This window comes from Epinephelus fuscoguttatus, linkage group LG3 (genome assembly GCF_011397635.1).
Source record: "Epinephelus fuscoguttatus linkage group LG3, E.fuscoguttatus.final_Chr_v1".
Lineage (NCBI taxonomy): Eukaryota > Metazoa > Chordata > Actinopteri > Perciformes > Serranidae > Epinephelus > Epinephelus fuscoguttatus.
The window spans coordinates 878265-883713 of NC_064754.1; the positions used below are offsets into that span (position 1 = coordinate 878265).

Consider the following 5449-nt stretch of genomic DNA (forward strand, 5'->3'; position numbering starts at 1 on the left):
GGACACCCTGAGTTCATTAAACACCTGGCAGATGTCTATGGAAGGCGGGAGGAGTGGGCTATCTGTCTTCAGTCGGGGCTCCCTACAAGAGGACATCACACCAATAACCATGCCGAGAGTGCAATGCGGGTTCTCAAGGAGAAGGTCCTCTACCGGCTAAAGGCATACAACATAACACAGCTGGTTGACTTGTCCACACCAGGTTGGAGGCGCATTACATCCGCCGACTCACAGATGTGGCCAACAACTGGGTCAGAGGAGAGGGGCGCACCGCAGGAGCAGTCGACTGTGGGGCGATTGTGAAGGTATAATGTGGAACCTAATACATTTCATTTCAGTAATAATGCTGTAATTATATATTTCAGGAATAAACCACAAGTTTAATACATAATCAGTGTGTCAGTAAAGCACTGTGGCAATCGTAGATTGTGCAAAAGCAACAGAACTTTGTGACAAGCAACCGTTTCAATTCAGTGCTGAAACCATTCCAGGCAGAGCATTGCATACGTTAATACTGGGATAACAGCAACCCCTTGTGGCGTATTTCTTAACTGCTCTGTAGTACTCTGTGTTTTGTGAAACATCCATCACAGTTTTATTTTTGCATTTTGGATACAGGAGGATGAGATGAACTACACTGTGCCCAGCTCAACTGGTCCTGAGAGGTACCATGTCAGTATGGACACTGGCTTTTGCTCATGTCCACATGGGATCTCTGGGCAACGTTGCAAGCACCAGGTCGCAGTCGAGAAGATGTTCGAGCTCCAGGACACTTTCCTCACACCTCCACGATCGCTACGAGGAAACTGTACCACGAGATAACCACTGGTGGTGAGATACGTCCCTCCACCTGCATGTGCGATGACAAGTTTCAGTACTGTGTTTTGGTTGATGTTTGTTTTACAAAGAAGGTCAAGTTGTTTTTATATTTTTGACAGGAATGGACTTTCCAGAGGACTGGTTTCAGTCATTGCAGCTACTGCTGTCTTATGAAGACACAGCAGGAATCTCATGTGAGTTTACACCACAGTCATCATTGTCATGTTTGTGTGTTTGTGCGTGTATCTTCAGCTGCCTTTAGTAAACTCAATGTTAAACCTGTGTTTTTTTAATATTATGTGGTAACAGTTGTAGAAAAGCAATTTACCATTCGAGGGCTACAGAGAAATTTACCATGGGTAGGTCTACAGGATTTTCCAGTGTACCATGGTAAATTTCTCCATAACCCCCTTCATGGTAAATTGCTTTAATCTATTTGAGTCTGTCTGGCTCTCTCTCTAGGCAGCGGACCCACACCTAGTGCCCTGGACCCTGTTGAGGTGCAGCCACCCCGCTCTCATGAACTCCCAGAAGGAATTTCATGTGAGTTTACACAGCGGTCATCATTGTCATGTTTTACAGTTTGTGTATTTGTGTTTGTATCTATTTTTGGTCAGTCTGTCTCTTGTTAGACATTAAACTCTCCTCCAGGTGGAGGCGATGCCCACACTGAGTTCTGTCAGGACATTCCTCCAGATGACACATATTCGGCGCACTATGCAGGTCTTTATTATTCTGTCATTAAACTAAGCATAACATATTGTCCATGAGAAATGGTTATGCTTTGTTTGCACAAACCGGATTGAATAAATGTCCCTTGCTGTCATTTCCTGCTAATAAACTTAATATTCTGCTTCAACCCCAAGACACATCTGTACTGGAGGACGAGCTGGCACGTGTCTTCAAGTCACTCACACTCAAGCTGAGGGGTGACCCCGGGTTCATAGCCCCTCTGACATCATTCATTGCGTCCTATGACAAAATGACCACGGACAGTGCACTACAATCAGCCTTTTCAATATTTGGGAAGAGCCCAATGGCCAAGGCCACTGGATACCAAAGGCCGAAGGGGTATCTCCACACAACTGCCCAAATCTCGGTCCAGCCGACAGCAGTGTGGAGGAGGAAGACGCGCCTGGGAGGTAGAAGGGCCTTGCCATTGGGACGTCCCTCAGAGGCTTCCAGGGAGGACCACCCCTATAAGAGGACAGGGAGGAAGCCAGCCGCTCCTCACAGCTTGGCTCACTGTGTGGAAGCCAATATGTGCCTTGGTCGAACACACTGATGAAATATTAATAAAAATTTGAGAGTGCTAATTTTTTCTACCCTTCTACCCATGATTGTGATGCAGAAGTTGGACTGTGTAGGGTGTGTTCTATATATATATCCATGATGCAGGCTACTAGTTTGACTTCAGAGTCTGATCTGACATGATATTATCCAGTTTTGCAATGCTGTGCGGGCTGATCTGATCACCTACCACAATTCAAACAGCCTAGGTCTAAGCCAAGCACATTAGAATAATTATTCAATTCAATTATACAGACCTTGTTATCAGTCACTTCATATAGTGAGGAATAATATTATTACTATTTTCTATGATCTTAGCTGTAAATATTGCATGTTTCCTTCAGATAAAACACATGTTTGACTTGTGAATGAGTCAATGGAATTTCTTGCAATAATGAAAAAATACTGGCAATCATGTCCGCCTGGCACAAACCACATGTTTTGGACAGCTGTGAAGTGACAGAATGTCCCAGCATCATGGTTCTTATATTGCCAGATTCCAGAGAGTCTCCCCTCTTCATATATGGCAGAATATGTCAACTTCCAACTTGCTATGCTGAGATACATGTAAACATGTAAGATTTGTTTTTTCATTGATATAAAAATTAATATAAATTACAGGCACATAGAAGGACATGGAATGATGGCAAATCTGGTTAGCCCAGATTGTCCTGAAAAAAACAAGATATAGCATGTGTATGCAGCCTTTATAATGACTGTGATATGAGCTTAGAAGTAAAGGCAGTAAAAACACCCCAAAAAGGCCTAGGGCCCACAGGGTTAAACAGTGATATTTAAAGGAAGGTGAGAAATTAAATTCAGCTCCAAAACTATTTTATCTTTTATCTCAGTCATTCTAACAAAACCATAATGAGCTTGTTTTCTTCACACAGAGGAAAACTATGGCCAGCTACTTACAGCAGTGTCATCATCCAGAAATAGCATTCTTCTGATAGAAATGTTTTTGGGATTTTCTTTTTTGTTTTGTTTTTTAATCTAAAAACACTTGCTGGTAAATTTGTCTGGGAGTTTGTGTCAATAACTGAACATCTAACTGTCTAACTGAGCATGTGCAGAGTGAGTGGCATCACTCTGGCTTAGCTACTTCATCAAATGCATATTGTTGTCTCAGACGATGTTTGGGTAGGAGTAATTCCTGCACTCAAAATATTTCTTGGTGCTCTTTGGTTAGGGATACATGTAGACATCACAATATAATGGCATGATCATATTTGACATAGAAACAATCTCCAGCGCATTTCAGCATCAGTCTTTCGTGAAGGAACAAACCAAATTATTTAATATTGGTACAAACAATCATCTAGTGATAATTCCTAATAGCTTTAATGCATTCCTTGACCCAGAAAACAGAAAATAGTAAGTAAGTAAGTAAGTAAGTATAACGGTGAAATACTTTCCCTGTACAATAATAAGTATAATATAAACAAAAACAAATAACAACGTTACAAAACATTATTAAAAAATATACCAAAATTTTGTTTCCACAGAAAAATACAAAGATAAACACCATAAAAATACAATGGTCAAATAATTTCCACATATAACAACAATAATAAGTGGAACAATGATAAAAATAAATAATATCATTACAAAAATATGCAGTGTGACACCTCTCAATTTTTTGTCTTTTATTCAACATTTCTATGGAGTTTAATTTTCAGTTTAATCATCAGTCAAAAACAAAACAAAACAAATAAATACAAATATAAAGATAATAAAAACATAATGGTCAAATGTTTTCCACATATAATGATGAGTACAACAATAATGAAAATAAATAATAACATTACAAAATATGTCATACAACCCCTCTCTTTTCTCATTTATTTAACATTTCTAGAGTTTTGTATTCACAGAAGTGTAATAATAATAATTTTTATTATTATCATCATTATTATTATGATAGCTTTATTCTATTATTGTTATAAAATAAAACTAAAATAATAGAATAAAAGATTATTATTATTATTGTTATTAACCTGACTTTTTAAAAAATTATTATTAGCAGGCATCCACAGGGGGGCGTCAGAGAGCTGAAGGGGAGGCAGAGACATTGCAGGAGGTGAACCACACACAGACAGTAAACACATGTTGTGTCATTCATTCACTCATTCATTCATTCTCTCTGATGTCACCCAGAATAAACGTCTATGAATCAGTTTGGGAAAAAAAGAGAATCATGGTGTTTTAAAGTTTTTATCAGGTGATCATCGTCTGCACATCCACAGCTTTATTTGTGAGCTCACAAATCAGATTATTATGTTTTTTTCCTTCTCTGTTCTGATTATTTCAAAACGTCACCTCTCACGTCTTTATAACGACATCAGCGCTACACTGCAGAGAATAAATCACACCAAACGCAGCAACACTCCACTTTATAATTCATCATAACATGATTCACTTTATAATTAACCAGACGTAGCCTCCATGTTACCCTATTCTTAACCACCTCTCTTTTAATGTTAATATTCCATAGCTAGCTAATTGCTAACTTAGCATTAGCATAAGCAAGCAGATGGGATCACATGTTAACGTGGTGAGCCAAACACACCCTGAGCGTTGTTCATTTAAACACTGAATGTGAGTATGAGCCAGTCCTCACAGACCACACCGCCAGGCAAAACCTCCCCCGCTCCGCTCTGAGGTCACTAGTGGAGTAGCTTAGCTCAGAACTGGGTACACCATCTTCTGAAAATAACTGGATATGGAGCCATCTTGAATTTCCAAAATGGCCGCCAGAAACAAATGTTTTCTTATGTGTAAGGATAGACCGATACATCGGCCAGCCGATATATATCGGGCCGATATTTGAGTTTTTTACTTGTATCGGCATCGGCCGATACGCACGTGGGTTCGCAGATTTATTTTTCCCTGGCATGATTTACAGACAGGCATCCACGGGCAGTTCTGTGTTGCCGGAAGACCCTGCAGCACACATGCAGCGAATCCTACTGTGTACAGTAGTTGTTGTTTTATTTATGCTTCAGCTTAAATATTTGATTATTTTATAAAGACATTACTGGAAGATTTAAGAGCACTGAACTCTTTTTTTTATTTGAATGTATAATAATAATAATATTCTGCCTGTTCTACCTCAACTTTCCATCTTGTTTTAGTATTTTTTAATGTTCAATAAATGTTTCTTATTTTAAACTTGAGACCTGTAATATTTGTTATCATTGTGTCATTTTTTTTTAATGTAAATTGAGGGAGCAAAAGCAGTATCAGCCCCAAATATTGGCTCAAGAAAATCGGCAGTCCATAATCGGTCATCGGCTAAGGGTGATGGAAAAAAATCAGTATCGGCATCGGCCCTAAA

At 39.2% G+C, this 5449-nt stretch overlaps 1 long non-coding RNA gene across 1 annotated transcript; it reads left to right on the plus strand.

Moving 5' to 3' along the window:
- The first annotated feature begins 957 nt into the window (after positions 1–957).
- LOC125885539 (uncharacterized) lies at positions 958–1492 on the plus strand. Its single transcript, XR_007448913.1, has 3 exons — positions 958–1013; positions 1282–1362; positions 1471–1492. It is a non-coding gene; the product is annotated as an uncharacterized LOC125885539 (long non-coding RNA).
- Positions 1493–5449: the final 3957 nt, after the last annotated feature.